At 38.2% G+C, this 18,260-nt stretch overlaps 1 pseudogene; it reads right to left on the bottom strand.

Annotated features, from left to right (window-relative positions):
- LOC106800317 (small ribosomal subunit protein uS2 pseudogene) overlaps positions 1-17,160 on the bottom strand; it is a 28,021-nt pseudogene extending 10,861 nt beyond the window's left edge.
- Positions 17,161-18,260: the final 1,100 nt, after the last annotated feature.

The following is an 18,260-nucleotide window of genomic DNA, read 5'->3' as shown; positions in this document are numbered from 1 at the left end:
GGACTTGTTACACAAATGATAAATGTTAACTGCAAAAGTTTGTCTTATTGTTAGCGACATTAATGTTTGATTCTATACATAAGAAACCTGAAATAGGCCAATCTGCGAAGACTGAGAGAAGTGTTTTATTTCTCTATCTATCTATCTCTATCTCTATCTCTATTGCTATCTCTATCTTTCCCTCTCCCACCATTTTTGGGCCCCCAGCATTCAAGGAAGTCTCTGTCAAAACACTAGCTTAACACAAGCTACAGGAACAGAGACTTCAGTGACCACAAATAAGAAGGAATACTGCCTTTGCAAAAAAATATTTTTTTGAAAAGTAACTAAACAAATGGATAACTGAAGCTCTCAACAATCATCAACAGCAAACTCTGGAGGAAAGGTGAGAATCTGATTCCCAGAGTCACCATATTACAATATTTAAAATGCCAAGCTTTCAACGAAAGATTATAAGGCATACAAAGAAACAGGAAAGTATGGTTCATAAAAAGAAAAAAAATAAATTGATAGAAATAGTTCCTGAGGAAGCCCAGACATTGGACTCATCAGAAAAAGACTTAAATATGTTCAAAGAGCTAAAGAAAACCATGAACAAAGAGTTAAATGAAACTACAAAAACAATGTATGAACAAAATGAACATATCAACAAAGAGACAGAAATTATAAAAAGGAGCCAGATAGGAATTTTGGAGCTGAAAAGTATAGAAAGAGAAATTTAAAATTCACTAGAGGGGTTCAACATTAGATTTGAGAAGGCAGAAAAAAGATTCAGCAAACTTGAATATAAGACAAATTGAAATGATCCAATCTAAGGAGCAGAAAGAAAAAAGAATGAAGAAAGGTGAACAGAGCCTATGAGACCTGTGGGACACCATCAAATGGGCCAATATACACATTATGGAAGTCCTGGAAGGCAAAGAGACAGACGAAGGGGCAGAAAGAATATCTGAAGAAATAATGGCCAAAAACTCCCCAAGTTTGATAGAATACATGAATCTACATATTCAAGATGCTCAACAGAGTCCAAGTGGGATAAACTCAAAGAGATCCACATTGAGACATGTTATAATCAAGCTGTCAAAAGCCAGCTGCTGAAAGCAGCAAGAAGCAACTTGTCACATACAAGGGATCTACAATAAGATTAACAGCTGATTTATCATCAGAACCAAGGAGGCCAGAAGGCAGTCAGATGACATATTTAAAGGGGTGAAAGAAAAAACTCTCAATCAAGAATTCTGTATCTGGCAAAACTATCCTTCACGTACTGTTGGCTAAATCCTGTCAACTTAAATTGCATGACTATGTAAAGGCTCCATACAAAAAGTCAGTTATAATATAAGTTTTAGAAAGTATAATGCAATTGTTAAAAAGAACTGAAATTCTTATTGAATAAATGAAATATTTTGTCAGAGTCACAAGTAGATATTATCTGAAGGGTGTTTCTCCTACAAATGACAAAACAGCATTTTTGCCTGCTTATAGGTACAACCATTTTCATTATAGAACATTTAGTAATGATAGGAAAATACCAAAAAAAAAGGAACAACAACATATTCACTGTTGATATACTGATTTATCTCTTTTAGAGTCTCATTACTACACACTTTTTAAAATACAAATAAGGATCATACCACTGCATTTATAACCTGTTATTTTTCATTTAATAAATGATCATTTCCCTGGGGTCTTCAATATTTTCTAAGATTTATTTCATTACATAGTACATGTTCATTGTAGAAAAGTTAGAAAATGCGGTCAACCGAAGAAGAAAAAATAAACATCAAAAATTCCATCAATACTCATAAAGAATTAACATTTTAATAAATCCTTTACTTTTTAATATGTTTATATATAAGCAAAATAATTATCTCATATTATCCTTACAGTTTATAAGCTGGCTTTTACACTTAGCCTGACAGTTAACATCCTTCCATATCAATAATTATTGATCTATCTCATGATGAACCATAATGCATTTGATTAATTTCCTATTACTGGACATTTGGGTAATTTCCAACTTTATACACAACACACACCGTGATAAACATTCTTATGCACAAACTTTGTGACCTCTATGCAACCTTCAGATAAATTTCCAAAAGTGGCAACAACCTGTGTCAAGGGGTAACCATCTTTATGGTGCTTGATAGTGACATTCTGACAGAGGGCTCCATGAAGACTGAACTAGTCTACTCTCTACCACCATATTGGTTTTTTTCTCCCTACTAATGCCTAATTGACAGGGAAAAATTTGAATCTCACTGCTAGTTTTACTTTTTTTATTAATAATGAAGTTGAATATTTTTAAAATTTATTGGTCCTTTGTGTGTCTTTGTCTATCATGTATACTTCTCATGTTTCTTACAAATAAGTAGCTCTTTATACATTAAGGATATTATCTACAGTATATGTTATAAATTATATGCCAACAAATTGGACAATCTAGAAGAAATGGATAAATTCTTAGACTTATACAACCTCCCAAAACTGAACCAAGAAGAAATGGAGAATCTGAATAGACCAATCACAAGTAAAGAGATTGAAATAGTAATCAAAAACCTCCCAAAAAATAAAAGTCCAGGACCAGATGGCTTCTCCGGTGAATTTTACCAAACATTCAAAGAAGATTTAATATCCATCCTTCTCAAACTATTCCAAAAAATAGAGGAAGATGGAACACTTCCTAAATCATTCTATGAGGCCAACATCACCCTGATACCAAAGCCAGACAAAGACAATACAAAGAAGAAAAATTACTGGCCACTATCGCTGATGAACATAGATGCAAAAATCCTCAACAAAATATTGGCAAACCGAATACAGCAATACATTAAAAAGATCATACACCATGATCAAGTGGGATTTATACCAGGGACGCAGGGATGGTTCAACATCCGCAAATCAATCAACATGATACACCACATCAACAAAACAAAGAATAAAAACCACATGGTCATCTCAATAGACACAGAGAAGGTATTTGACAAGATACAACATACATTTATGATAAAAACTCTCAAGAAAATGGGAATAGAATGAAAGTACCTCAACATAATAAAGGCTATTTATGACAAACCCACAGCCAACATCAAAGTCAATGGGGAAAGACTGAAAGCCATTCCTCTGAAGACAGGAATGAGGCAGGGCTGCCCACTCTCACCACTCCTATTCAACATAGTACTGGAGGTTTTGGCCAGAGCAATTAGGCAAGAAAAAGGAATAAAAGGAATCCAAATAGGTAACGAAGAAGTGAAACTCACTATTTGCAGATGACATGATTTTATATATAGAAAACCCTAAAGAATCCATTGGAAAACTATTAGAAATAATCAACAACTACAGCAAAGTCAGAGGGTACAACATCAATCTACAAAAATCAGTTGCATTTCTGTACGCTAATAACGAACAAATAGAAAGACAGCTCAAAAAGATAATACCATTTACAATTGCATCTAAAAGAATAAAATATCTAGAAATAAATCTAACCAAGGAGGTGAAAGACCTATACAATGAAAACTACAAGACATTATTGAAAGAAATCAATGATGACATAAAGAAATGGAAAGACATCCCATGCACATGGATTGGAAGAATAAACATAGTTAAAATGTCTATATTACCTAGAGCAATCTACAGATTCAATGTAATCCCAATCAGAATCCCAATGACATTCTTCACGGAAATAGAAAAAAGAATACTAAAATTCATATGGGGCAACAAAAGACCCCAAATAGCTAAAGCAATCCTAAGAAAAAAGAACAAAGCAGGAAGCATCACAATCCCTGACTTCAAACCATACTACAAAGCAATAGTAATCAAAATAGCATGGTACTGGTACAAAAACAGACACACAGATCAATGGAACAGAACTGAAAGCCCAGAAATAAAACCACACATATATGGACAGCTAATTTTCGACAAAGGAGCTAAGAACATACAATGGAGAAAGGAAAGTCTCTTCAATAAATGGTGTTGGGAAAACTGGACAGCCACATGCAAAAGAATGAAAGTGGACCATCTGCTATCGCCATTCACAAAAATTAACTCAGAATGGATCAAAGCCCTGAAGGTGACACCTGAAACTACAAAACTCATAGAAGAAAATACAGGCAACACACTATTTGACATTGGTCATAAACGAATCTTTTTGGATGACACGCCTACCCAGACTAGGGAAACTAAAGAAAAAAATAAACAAGTGGGACTTGATCAGATTAAAGAGCTTCTACAAGAAAAACGAAAGCAGAATCAAGATGAACAGACAACCCACTAGCTGGGAGAGAATATTTGCAAAACATACATCTGACAAGGGGTTGATCTCCATAATATATAAAGAATTCACACAACTGAACAAAAAAACAAACAACCTGATCAAAAAATGGGCAGAGGAAATGAACAGACACTTCTCCAAAGAAGATAAACAGATGGCCAATAGCCACATGAAAAGATGTTCAACATCACTAATCATCAGGGAAATGCAAATCAAAACAACACTAAGATATCACCTCACGCCCATTAGAATGGCTATGATCACCAAGACAAAAAACAACAAATGTTGGAGAGGATGTGGAGAAACAGGAACCCTCATACACAGCTGGTGGGAACGCAAACTGGTGCAGCCTCTATGGAAAACGGTATGGAGATTCCTCAAAGACTTAAAAATAGAGATGCCCTATGACCCAGCCATCCCATTACTGGGAATCTATCCAACGAACCTGAACTCAACAATCCAAAGAGGCTTATGCACCCCTATGTTCATTGCAGCATTATTCACCATAGCCAAGAAGTGGAAGCAACCTAAGTGTCCCTCGACTGACAAGTGGATCAAGAAAATGTGGTATATATATACAATGGAATACTACTCAGCCATAAAAAAGACAAAATCATCCCATTTGCAACAATATGGATGGGCCTGGAGGGTATTATGTTAAGTGAAATAAGCCAGAAAGAGAAAGACAAACACTGTATGATCTCACTCATATGTGGAATATAAACCAACACACGGACAGAGAAAACTGTATTGTGGTTACCAGGGTCAGTGGGGGTGGGGGGTGGGCACAAGGAGTGAAGGGAGACGTATATATGGTGATGGACAAACAAAAATGTACAACCCAAAATTTCACAATGTTAAAAACTATTTAAACATCAATAAAAAAAATGAGAAAGAAAAAAAAAAAGAGGAGGATTGGCAGATGTTAGCACAGGGCTGATCTCCTCACACACACACAAAAAAAAACCAAGACGTGCTATAAGTGTAAAATATACAGGAGATTTCAGAAACTTAATGCAAAAAGAAAGCATGTAAAATATCTCAATAATTTTTTATATTATTTGTTGAAATGATAAGATTTTGGATATATTGGTTTAAATAAAATATATTATTAAAATTAATTTTACCTGCTTCTTTTCTTTCTTTTAATGTGGCTACTAGAAAATTTTAAATTACATTTGTGGCTCACAGCACATTTCTATCGGATACTGCTGATCTAGATTCTAAGGTCAAATTAGCCCTGCTTGGCTCCATTTTTGTTTCGGCCCTTGCTACTCAAAATTGTGGTCCCTAGACCAGCTTCTGGCTTTCCATTTTGTTAAATGAATCTTCTTGTCTAATCAAAGGCCAAGGGCTCACTATTTCTATTATTTAAATTTTAGAATACGCTTTAATATCTGGCTGAACAGGCACTCTCATTATTCTTTCTCAAGATTTTCTTAGCTATTTTTGCTTATGTTTTTTATTCTTGCAAAAGAACTTTAGGATCATTTTGTCAACTTTAATTTCCCATGGGTTTTGACTAGATTTGCACTAAAACCTATAAACTTATATTGAATCATCCAATTCAAGAACATAGCACATCTCTCCATTTATTTGGGCTTTCTTTTATATACCTCAACAAAATTTAATAGTTCTCTTTCCACAAGTCCTGCACATTTCCTAGTGGGTTTATTCCTAAGTAGTTTATACTTTTGTTTTCATTGTAAATGTAATTATTTTCTTGAAATTTTTTCCTTTTACTTAATTATGCAGTAATACATGAATAAAAAGTCCAAACATTACAGAAGAGTAAAAACAAACTCTCTCATCACTCATCCTGCCAAACCCCACTCCTCCCACCAGCAGAAACATCTATGAAGAGTTGGGCTCATATCCATCAAGACAATTTTCCACACTCTCTGGATTTTGTTGAGTTTTTGGCTTTGTTATATTTTACACAAACAAGATACACTACATATTTTCTCTATGACTTTTCATATAATGGTATGTCTTAGAAGAGTTTCCATGTCAGTAGATATACCTATACCTATTTATGGCTGCATATCAACCACTATAAGAACTTGACAATGTTTTCAATAAATTTCCCCACTAACGGACATCTAAGTCACTTATGATTTTTCCCAATGAAAACACTACTTTGCCAAACATTCTTGTGCATATATCTATATGCATATATGCAATATTTTTGTAGGAGAAATTTCTGAAGATGGGATTTCTGAGTCAACAGTTATAAGTATTTAAAAAATTGAAAGCTACTATCAAATTGCCCTGAAAAAAAGGATTTACCCCTTTGTACCAACATTATGAAAGGATTCATTTTCTTGCATCCTTTATATTTTATGTTTTCACTTTTAGTTTTTGACAATTTGCCAAAATGTTTTTAAATAATCGTTTTTTAAATTCATATTTCCTTGAGGACCTGAGAAATGTTTTTATACTTTCATTGGCCATTATCAATATCTTTTTCCATAATCTGTCTTGTCATAGCCATTCCTTGATAAGCCATAAATTTTCTCCTTAATCCCATGGATCTGCTGCAAGAGCTCTATTTTTATCATGAATATGTATCTCTTGTCTGTTATATATGCATCCTATGCTGTCATTTTCCTTTTAACTTCATGGTGCCCCTTGTCAAATAGAAGTTTTGAATATTTATATGGTTAAATGTGAGATTTACAAAATATGTACTTTATTAACACATTAAATAACAAGATCTAGAGGTGGGTCTAGTACTACTGTAAGTTCAAAGTACTTATGACCATAAACAATATTTCAAGATATTTGCAACAACTATAACATGCTATAGAAATATCTATGATTTCTGTGACAAAGTCCAGATACTGCTAATTCTACTGTGGTTTGCCACATCGTAATTGAAGGAAACAGTAAATTTCAGATGGAGTTAATTGAAAATAAAGACGTAATTGTTTTCCCATCCAAGTTTGCAAACTCTTTGGTCTAAAGTGATCTCTTTATTGAATCCTTTCCTAACCACTTTCCGGCAAAGTTAACTATTTCTTCCTTTGTGATCCCACAGCTGTCTACACTTGCACTTACAGGGGGTTTCGTGCCAGGTGCTTTATTTTCCTTATCTCATTTCCTCCCAAAGACAGTCAGCTCCTGGAGGAAAGGTCTAGGGTGAAGCAAAGCTGAGACAGCCAACGCCCTGCCTCAGAATCCTGAGTATAATGAGCCAGTGTGAGTTATAAATAGGCTGATGAAAATTTAGTGTAAGATCAATGGTTAGCAAACAAATGAAACTGTACTTGAGAATATGCAGTTGGAATTTATTTTCAAAATCTATCTATATTATCATGCCTGTGGTCCACATTTTATTTTGGTGCTGAGCTTCTATCTTCAAAGACTAGATCAGTGTTTCTCAACCTCTTTTTAAATTATCATCCCTCTAAGGAGACTTTTTAAGCATTTTTTTCTAATTCCCTTCCCTATGAAATTTACAGATACACTGTATATCTACTTATGTACAGTGACTGTTTGGAGGGCCAAAAAATCTTTGTTGTAAGGTATTCTTTTTACTCCCCCCAAAACCAATTTTTGCCTTCTTGGGCAAAACCAATTATCACCGTCATTAAAGACTCATAGACTAGATGAAATTCTATGAATGATTGAACATATTTGTATTCCAAAACATAAAAATCATAAATCATTCTATTAGTTGCCCACAAACAATCAGGTCTTACCCTCCTTATCCCTACAGTAAGAATTTTTAAAAGCAAAAAACACAGTTCTTATATCAAAGAAAATATAAAGAGAAGCATTTAAAAAAATCACAATTGAACCCCATTCTTGCTGCATAATTTGGAATTTCTCTGTTTCACCAAATAATGTCTTTCATATGTTTATTACTCCATATGTCATTAGAAAAAAAGCATAAGGTGCCTGGAGTTATAATGTGCAAAAGGCACACACATATATATCACTAGTAACTTGGGAGTTACTATGAAGTCTTTTTGAACTTTGCCAGCATTTTAGAAAAGTGACTCAAACTTTTCTGGCAAGGGCAAAAATAAAGAGGCATTGCAGCACTGACAGTCCTTTGATATTAGGGTGCTTTTAAAAGAAAGGATGCTAAGTCTTTGTTGGAATTATGTACAAAAACAGAAAGGAAAACCTCATTGACTTAAAAGCTAAATAGAAATTGGTTTGATTACATTTTAAAACTTTAGCCAAGATTTCTTCAATATGATAACATGGTATGTTCAAAAGATTTCCACCTCAACTGTAGCAACCTGTTGATGCTCTGAAAGCCCAAAAGATAAGACTCTGAACAAACAGTTTTGGAAGCAGAGAGATTATAATAGTTCATGAGTTGATTAAATACCATGAATGCTTTTCTGTATCCTTTCCCAGTTTAACCTAATACGTGTAAAGTCCACTTTGAAAACCACACAATGTACAAAATACATATCACAAAATTAGAGTAAACGGAAAAATGGCAAATCTCTCTGTATTTGCTGTGATGATCATTGGCAAATTGCATGACGTGAATAAACATTTTTCAGAAAAGTTCTTTCCTATTTTTATTTTTAAGCTCCTTTATAGCAGAAGATCCTTTCTCCAAGTTAACAAAAACCATAGTACAACACGTATCAGAGTTAGTGTAACTCAATTTGTTTATAAATTTTCATTTGTTTGTATTGAAAGAACTGTCATTTTTTATTAGGGTGTCATGCTTTGTTTTCTATTTGAAAGTCCCAGTGTTTATTTAAAAAGCATTTTTTATTTTATAAAAATAGCTCTTTATTTATTAATAAACATAAATACTCATGTATGAAAAACCAGTTCTTGTGGTTTTAAGGGTTGAGGAGAAGACAGGACATAAATAGGGTTGTATCTGGGTGACATTCTGATGAGTGATATTATTGGGAGGAACTGAGTCTTGTTTTTCATTGTATCCTCCACACCTGGTAATCAATAACCACTGGGCAAATAAGTGAGTAAATTTTACTTACTGCTAATCCAAACAAGTGAAGTCTTTACATCACCATCAAATACACCATACTCATTCACTACTCCAAACATTTTTATATTTTCTTCATCTGGGTGATCTGTCAGCCTTGTTACCACCAGTAACAGAATTTGGGGGGCAAGTACATAGAGCTCCACTTGTTCCGGGTCAGGCCACCATTTATCCCTCCTACCTCATGATGCCCTGTGACACAGCCTAAATGACAGGTCCCGAGGAGAAGGCTAAAATTATCTGATCATCTGTCTCCCCTAAGCGACCTTCAGGACAGATCTCAACATGGTGCCTCAATCCTGCTGACCTCAATCCCTATAAGAAGGTAAAGCCTTAACCTCTAGACTCTCTTACCCCACGTGGCTCTGTCCATACCCTACTTAACTCAAACATATCCTTCTTGTATCCCCCAAACCCTTCCACCATACCTTGGACAGTCCAGGTCTGTCATCAGGAAAATTCCCTTGTGCTCTCACCCTCTTCTCAGAACTTTCCCTTCACCTTCTTGGTGTAACTGAAAACCGTATGTCCGTCACACTACAACATGTCTTACCTCGACACCATCTCTAGTGACAGCTGCTTTTATCTCACGCTTCTAGTACCAGTGGACTGGGAGTGAGGTATGTATTCTCTTTGCTGATCTCAGGTTACTTTTCCTTCCTCCCTCTTAAAACCCACAGTCCCTTTGAGACACATGTCATCAGATACATAAACTACCTCTCCTTCTTACAATTACCCATGATATTTACAAATACTCCTCCACCTCCTTATTCTTAGAACTTTTTTGCTATGGTTCTGTCTTTCTCTTGATCACTAGTCTGATCGAGCTTAAGGATTTCACACACATAAATGACTCATCCAAAACCCTGACACCAGTGTCCATGCCCTCCTCATGTCCAAAGATCTTGTCTTTTAGCCCTCCTCAGTCATGCACACCCCTGCTCATATCCTGACATTGTGACTGCCAATAACTGCACCACCTACTAACATCTCAGCTTCAACCATCCCTTTCTCTGGCTACCGCCTCCCCTCTCTCCAGCTCACTCATTCTGGTATCCCCACTCCAACCACCTCCTACAACCACCATCTCCTCCTCATACCCTCACTTCCCTCCTTACATTATCTAGATTCCATGGTCCACTGTTAAAAACACCTCCTTGCCCAATCCCTTAATTTCCTTTCTCCAAAACTGGTTAAACCCAACTCCACCTATTAGAGATGTTTCTATAGAACAATATGGCTAAATAAAATCACAATTACACTGGCTCATCTCCCTTAAAATGTATTACCACAATCTTAAGTGGCCATTGGAGCTGCCTAGCAGTCCAATATTTCTCTACTGAGTGGACATTCCTATTCTCAAGGACCCATTGTAGAACTTCTCTATTTCAACGGCCTCATCCCCTCCACGACCAGCACTCTGCTGATGACCTTAATTCTTATTTACCTTATTTCTTTGAGAAAATAAAAAGTAACCAGAAAAGAACTTCTATATTCCCCCACTATCACACTACCAACCCCTCTGCATGCATACCCACATGCTCTATGCCTTTCTTGTTGCTATACATGGATTGTCTCTTTTCCACTGGAGCTCTGGGTCCCATCCTTCTCACCTACTCCAGAACTCTGCTCCTACGATTATTCCATGTCTTAGGCATCATCAATTGTCCCTTTTCTCAGGATCCTTCCTTCAGCATACAAACATGCTGTTAGTTCTCCAAAAAATCTCCAATGAGACCACATTCCCTTCCAGCTACCCCACCATTCCCCTGTTCTGCTCTACAGTCAAACTCCTCGGATGAGTTGTGTACAGTTAGGAGTCTCTTCTTTTTATGTTCTACTCCATTAAAACTGCTTGTCAAGATCACCAATGAACTTCTCACTGCTTATGGTCAATTCTTAGCCCTCATCTTTATCCAGCTCTCATTTGACAAAATTGATCACTTTGTCCTTCTTGAAACATTTCATTCTCTTTGCTTCCAGGACACAACATTCCCCTAGTTCTCCTCCTCCCTTTCTGGCTGCTCCTTCTCAGTCTCCTTGCTTACTTCTCCTGTCTCTGGAAGGACTGTCACAAGGCTTAGCCCATGGAGCTCTTCTCTATTTATGTTCAATACATTGCTGATGTGGTCCAGACCAATAGTTTTAAATACCATCTGTTATTTGATGACCCTCAAATTCACATCTCCAGCTCCAATCTCTTTCCTGAATCTAAGAATCGTTTATCCAAGTGCTAGTCATCATCTCACTGTGCTATTTTGTAGGTATCTCAAACTTAACATGCCCAAAATTTAACTCCTGACTTCTTCCCCTAAACCTGCCAGGTACTATAATTTAGCACCTGCACCTCTATTAACCAATTACTCAGGACAAAATCCTGTGAGTGCTTTTTTGGCACTGCCCACATCCAATCTATCAGCAAATCTTGTCTTCCCTACAATCAAAATATATTCTGAATCTGAATTCTTCTCTCCACTTCAACCTCCACTGATAGCACCTTGGGCTGAGCCACCATCTCTCGCCTGCGTTATTGCAACAACCTCCTAGTGGCTCTCCCTGCTTGCCCTGTCACCACCACTTGCCGCCACTGCACCGTCTCTCCACACAGAGCCAGATGATCTTTTTAAAAGATAAATCAGATCATATTACTTTGCTGGTCTTGAAAGCCTCCACTCACTCCCAGTCACACTCAGAATAAAATGCAAAGTACTTGCCATGGCCTACGAAGCCTTATATCAGCTGATCCTTGACCATCTCTCTGAACTCATCTTTTCCACACTTACTTTTCACTCCTCATTCAGCTCCAGCCACACTGGCTTCCTTGTAGTTCCACAGACAGAGCGAGCAGACTCCTACCTCAGGGCGTTTGCACTTGCTACCTCTTCCGCCTAGATGCCTGGTCCCACAGAGATGGGCATGGCAGCTGGCTCCTCACTTCACTCAGGTCTCTGATCAATGCCACCTCTTCAGAGAGGCCTTTACTGACCTCCTCCTCTGAAAGATTAAGACCCATCACTCTGTCTTCTCATCCTGCTCTAATTCTATTCACAGCATTTGTCACTACATGTCATTCATTATTTGTTACTTAATTATCTCTCTCTACCACCAGAGTGGCTCCCTGAAGGAGAGGACTTAGGCCCAATGTTATCTCTAGGGCCTAGAATAGAGTCTGGAACCTAATAATGTTTCAATAAATAAATATTTGCTGAATGAATGAATGTATGAATCTCTCTTGTCTTCGTGCTCTGAGAAAACGTACCCTCTGTGAACAGGAACTCCATTTCTCCAGGGTATTTGAGATAGGAGGCAGTCAATTTCCCACATCACTTTTGCAAGTAGACAAAGGGAAACAGGTTGCATTTTTTTTTCAGTATTTATAATTCATCCTGCATGTTCCTCCCTGGACACCCTAGGATAGCTGGTTGTTGTAAGTGCACCTCCTCCTATAATGAAAGCACAGGTCACCTGCCCTTCTGTTTGAACCTGCCCATGCCCCTCAAGTAGAACAAAAACTGATTATAGAATCTGAAATGTACAAATGTATCCATCTATCCCTGAACAATGACCTCAAAATCTCTCAGGGTACAATCAAGAAAAGAGATTCATTACTAAATCTATAGAGGATGAGAATATTCCTTAAAGAATGTTTTAATTCATTCATTTTTTAATTTGTAATTTCACCTCCATTTTCCTGTCAGAAAGAACACTTCACTTTTTTTCCCCAATAATCAGTCTACCTCTCCTATGTTAGACACGTGGTATCAGCTCTTAATAAATCAATAAGATTTCTCAGAAATAGAAAAGATTTAAAAGTCTAATCCATAATGGCTTACATGAAAAATTCAAAATTTAAAGAGATTACCTTTAAAGCTTTCATCATGGATCTGAAATTGAAATATTTTATCAGAGTCAATACATCCCTGGGAGACAAACGTGCAGCAACATATTTAGATTCAGATCAAAAGTTAAACATACACTAAAGTTATCACAGACCGTCTGTCAAGAGACTGTCTTGGTTTACATGGAGCGAGGAAGATAAGTCCCAGAATCTGTTTCCGGACTTTTCACTGACAGATGGATTATAGTTTTGAAGGCAGTACCTCTAAACAAATAATGAGGATAGTTCTCACTCATACAATGCACTCTTTGATCCTCAGAACAACTTTAGGCCCTGTTATCATCTCTGTTTTACAGATGAGGAAACTGAGTCAGACAGAGGCTAAGTAACTGGCCTGAGACCACACAAAGAGTAAGGGATAGAGCTGGAACCAGAGCCCAGGCAGTCTGGCTCCAGACTCCATGCTTAACTCTCTGCCATCCTAGCTCTGTAATGGGACCTGCAATGCTGCCTCTCAAAGACACACTGAAACGACCAGATTTCAAAAGCAAAGCAAATTACTGGCTAGTGAACAGGAGGCAAACAGATTTGTTATAGTTCTTCTTTGACCCCTTCATGTATAATTTATCAGCTGTTCCAAATTAGAGGGTTAACTTTATCTCTTATCAAAAAATTTTTGACTATGGTGGTAGATATGCAAACCTACACGCGTTAAAAATCATATGGAACTAAATACACACACATCCACAATGAGAACAAGTAAAACTAGAGAAATCTCAAAAAGTGGATTATTATATCAATGTCAGTATCCTGGTGGTGATATTATATTACCGTTTTGCAAAATGTTACCATTGGAGAAACTGATGGGATCTCTCTGTATTATTCCTCATAACCACATACATATCTACAATTATCTCAATAAAAATTTCTATTACAGATTATTAAAACTATATATCTTTAGGGGTTTTTGCTGTTTTGAAAAACTATTTTCAAACAGATTTGGATTTTCCATAATAAATTTCAAACTATTTTTTGCTTTTGCCAAGACAGAGTTTGAAGAAACTCTTGTTAACGTATCTCCGTGCTATCACTCTTGCCCCCTACCTCCAAGTGAAGTTCTTGTGACCCCTTAAAACATTTCAGTGGTTTTTTATAATAAGGTCAAAACTCCTTAACATGGCCCCCAGCTCTCTCTACTCCAGCCACACAGGCCTTTCCTTGTGGTTCACATAAGCCATCCCTGTTCCCTCTAGCTAAACCAGCCTTTCCAATTCTTTTAATGAATTTCTACTGCACCCTTCAGATTTCAGCTCCATAAACTATACTTTCTTGGGCAAGACTTGCCTGTCCTCTCTATCCCCCAATATAGGCTCACGCATTGCCATACACTATTCTTTGTAGCACTCATTGAAACTTGGATTTAACTTCCAGCTATGTGACTGGCTGGCTGATGTTGCTCCTCACTGGGCCATGAACTCCAAGAAGGAAAGATCATGTTTATATGTACTCACCACTGCACTTATGCGTGAGATACTCCCCCGATCCTCCAATTTTGATGAAGTGACATCCAAAACAAAAAGTAGGTTTAAAAAATGGTGCCTCTGCCTTTCTATCTCTTCCTGCCCACCCCCTGCACAACCTGGTGGGGAAAGGGGATGAGTTTTTACAAATATATGCATGATATTATTTGTTATAAACATCTCAAAAACTGAAAAACTGCCATTCATATGGCTGTTACTTAAATGTCACCATTCATGTTTTTTAACTGAAATAACTTTTCTAAAGTAATCCTAATTTTTTCCACATCTCCATTTCACAGGTAATAAAAAGGTAAAACACATGATAAATAAAATCTTTTTAATTTATCTTTATTTCCTCCCAAACCTTTAATTCATAAGTAAAAAGATGAAAATGTGTACAAATGAGACTTTTATATTGTTAAAATAATAATAAATGGAACTTTCAGATTTTAACTTATTATTAAACAAATGGCAATACTGAAAATTCCCCTTACAGCAATTTGTTTCCCTTTGATTTTGTGCTCTTCATTGAGTATTTTTATTGGCTTCTTCATAGCATTTGTAACTATACAAAAATCATTATTATGCAAGTGTCACAGCCTTCCCTCCTCCCAGCCCCCCACAAACACGAGAGCATGACAAGCTTGGCTTTCCCTTATCCCTTCTTTGAGCACAGAAAGGGCAGAATCCATGCAAACCGATCTTCCAGAGGAAAACAGAGAAGAACTATGCTCCTCATGGGCTGAACTCAGCAGAAGGAGCGTGACCTACTGGGAGAAGGTCATCCTGGGGAAGGATGCTGGAGGTTGTTGGGAATCCAAAGAGAAAGACAGTGGGGAGGTAAAAATAAAAGCAAAAGTTCTAGATGTAGGAAAGCTCCAGTCTCCCCAAAGTTATGGAGTGCCAAAGAATAGGGAGCAGACCAGGTCTTTATTGACATTTGCTTGGCCTGTGTACTTAGATTCTTTTAAATACTGGAGAAAATTTTCGGTAGATCAGAATTCCTGCTCAGACTGTGCTTCTTTGAATGAAACATGCTCACATCAAGCTTTCTTCAACAATCACTAGAAATAATAATAATAACACTTATTCTGCTCCTACTACGCACTGGGCACTGTTCTAAACACCATATAGAAGGTTTCTGGTACTAGCAACTACTCTAGACTTATTGGTAAGACATTTGTGTGTCAGAGGGGGGAAAATACATCCAACAAAAATTCAGGAGCCTTCCTCCTCAGTGAAATTTCCAGGAGTTCAGTGGTACGTGGCATGTTGAGATATCCCTTCTAAGAGGAAGGATAAGTTCACTCTCCTACCACCAAAAAGGAGGTACAATGCCTAGTAGGCCTCTTTAGATTTTGAAGGCGATATATTCTTCATTTGGCTATGTTACTCTAGCCCATTGACCGAGTGATTCAAAAAGCTGCTAGTTTTGTGTCGGCCTAGAACAAGACAAGGCTCTGCAACAGGTGCAGGCTGCCATGCAAGCTGCCCTACCACTTGGGCCATAGGATCCAGCAGATCCAATGTGCTTGTAGTATCAGTGGCAGATAGAGATTCTGTTCGGAATCTTTGGCAGGCCCCTAAAGGTGAATCACAACAGACCCTTAGGATTTTGGAGCAAAACCCTGCCATCCTCTGCAGATAACTTCTCTCTCTCTCTTTTTTTTTTTTTTTTTTTTCAAGGAACTGTTTATTTGCCATCAACCTCATATCGTTTTCTGTTTAAGAGTCTGTGGAATAACAGTGTAAGACCACTCAGTGGTTCTTCCTACCCATTAGCTGCAGACCAGTCTTCAGTGGCAGGCTGAGAGTTCCAGTCTTTAGTAGGGAACAATTAGATAGGCACAGAGGGCACCTGCAAACCTTCAAACTAGTCTGCGACCTCAGGTTGAGTAGCAGTAAATTCAAGAGCTGGAGCAGTTCCTTCACCCTGGCTTGGTCACAGTTGCTTCCTCCTTGGTCACAGCCTTTTCAGCAGCAGCCTGCTCTTCCTTTTCAATCTCTTGACAATCTCTGTAGAGGTAGAGATCAGGCATGGCCTTCCACTGGTGTTCATGGGAGATGGTGCCACACATACACAGAACTTTCCAGGCCAGCATCCACCACACTGGAGTCACTGAGTGAGCTCCCTTGTTGTTGCACAAGATGGCAATGTCCACAAAGCACAGAGGAGAGTTTATGCTACACAGAGCAATGGTAGGCAGGTTAACATAAGATGCCTCTGTGAGAGGTTGGCGGTCAGCCCTGGGATCAGGAGCCACCAGAAGTCGCAGCTCCCGGAAGGCTGCCTGGATTTGGTTAGTGAAGTTTCCAGGAGTGAAGCAGCCAGCAACAGGAGTGGTTCCAGTGGCAGCAGCAAACTTCAGCACAGCCCGTTGACCAGTATTCCTGGAGGCTATGACACTGACATCAGCTTGGTTTTCAATGGCAACAATGACAGGAGCTGCCAGTAGAAGCTTCTCCCAGGTTCTCTTCCGATTTACAATGTAGATGCCATCACTTTCCCTTTGTAAATGTACTGGTCCATTTGGAAGTCAAGGTTGGTGCCACCTAGCGGGTTCCTGCTGCAAGGAATTAGAGGACATCCTCCTCCTTCATTTGCAGAACATCAAAGGCTCTGAATATTGTGAAAGTTTCCCTTTAAGTTAGGACGGGAACCCAGAACACTTTAAGGAGCTCTCTATAGGTAGCACAGAAGGCAACTACCCTCCTTTTGAGAAACAGCTTTTGGCTTGCTCCTGGGCCTTAATAGAGACTAAATACTTAACCATGGGCCACCAAGTTACCATGTGACCTGAGCTGCCCATCATGAAGTGGGTGTTGTTTGACCCTGGAAGCCATTAAGTTGGGCATGCACAGCAGGACTCCATTATCAAATTGCAGTGTTATTTGCAGGATCAAAATGGCCTTGAAGGTACAAGTAATTTACATGAAGAAGTGCGTCCCAAATGCCCATGGCCCCCACTCCTGCTATGTCATCTTCTCTCTCCCAGCCCACACCTACAACCTCATGGGGAGTTCTGTTCAATCATCTGACTGAGAAAGAGAACACAAAGACCTGTTTTACAGATGGTTCTGCATGATATTCAGACACTGCTCAAAAGTGGACAGCTGTAGAACTACAGTCCCTTTCTGGGATTTCCCAGCGGACAGAATTGTGAGTAGTGTCTCTGGTTGATCATTTTGCTTGGAAGGAAAAATGGCCGGAGATACGAATCTATACTGTTTAATGGGCTGTGGCCAATGCTTTGGCTGGATTGCCAGGAACTTGGAAGGAATATGATTAGAAAACTGGTGAGGGGCCAGCCCGGTGGCGCAGCAGTTAAGTGCGTGTGCTGCACTGCAGTGGCCCAGGGTTCGCAGGTTCGGATCCCGGGCGCACACCGACACACCGCTTGTCAGGCCTTGCTGTGGCAGCATCCCATATAAAGTGGAGGAAGATGGGCACAGGTGTTAGCCCAGGGCCAGTCTTCCTTGGCAAAAAGAGGAGGATTGACATTGGATGTTAGCTCAGGGCTGGTCTTCCTCACACACAAAAAAAAAAAAAACTGGTGATAAGGAGGTCTGGGGAAGAGGTATGTGGACAGACCTCTCTAAACAGGCAAAAAAACTTAAACATATTTGCATGTCCATGTGAATGCT

Source organism: Ceratotherium simum, chromosome 12 (assembly GCF_057802395.1).
Source record: "Ceratotherium simum simum isolate JZ-2026a chromosome 12, ASM5780239v1, whole genome shotgun sequence".
Taxonomy (NCBI): Eukaryota; Metazoa; Chordata; class Mammalia; order Perissodactyla; family Rhinocerotidae; genus Ceratotherium; species Ceratotherium simum.
The sequence above is the reverse complement of the archived record's forward strand: the minus strand, read 5'-3'. Positions and strand labels throughout refer to the sequence as shown.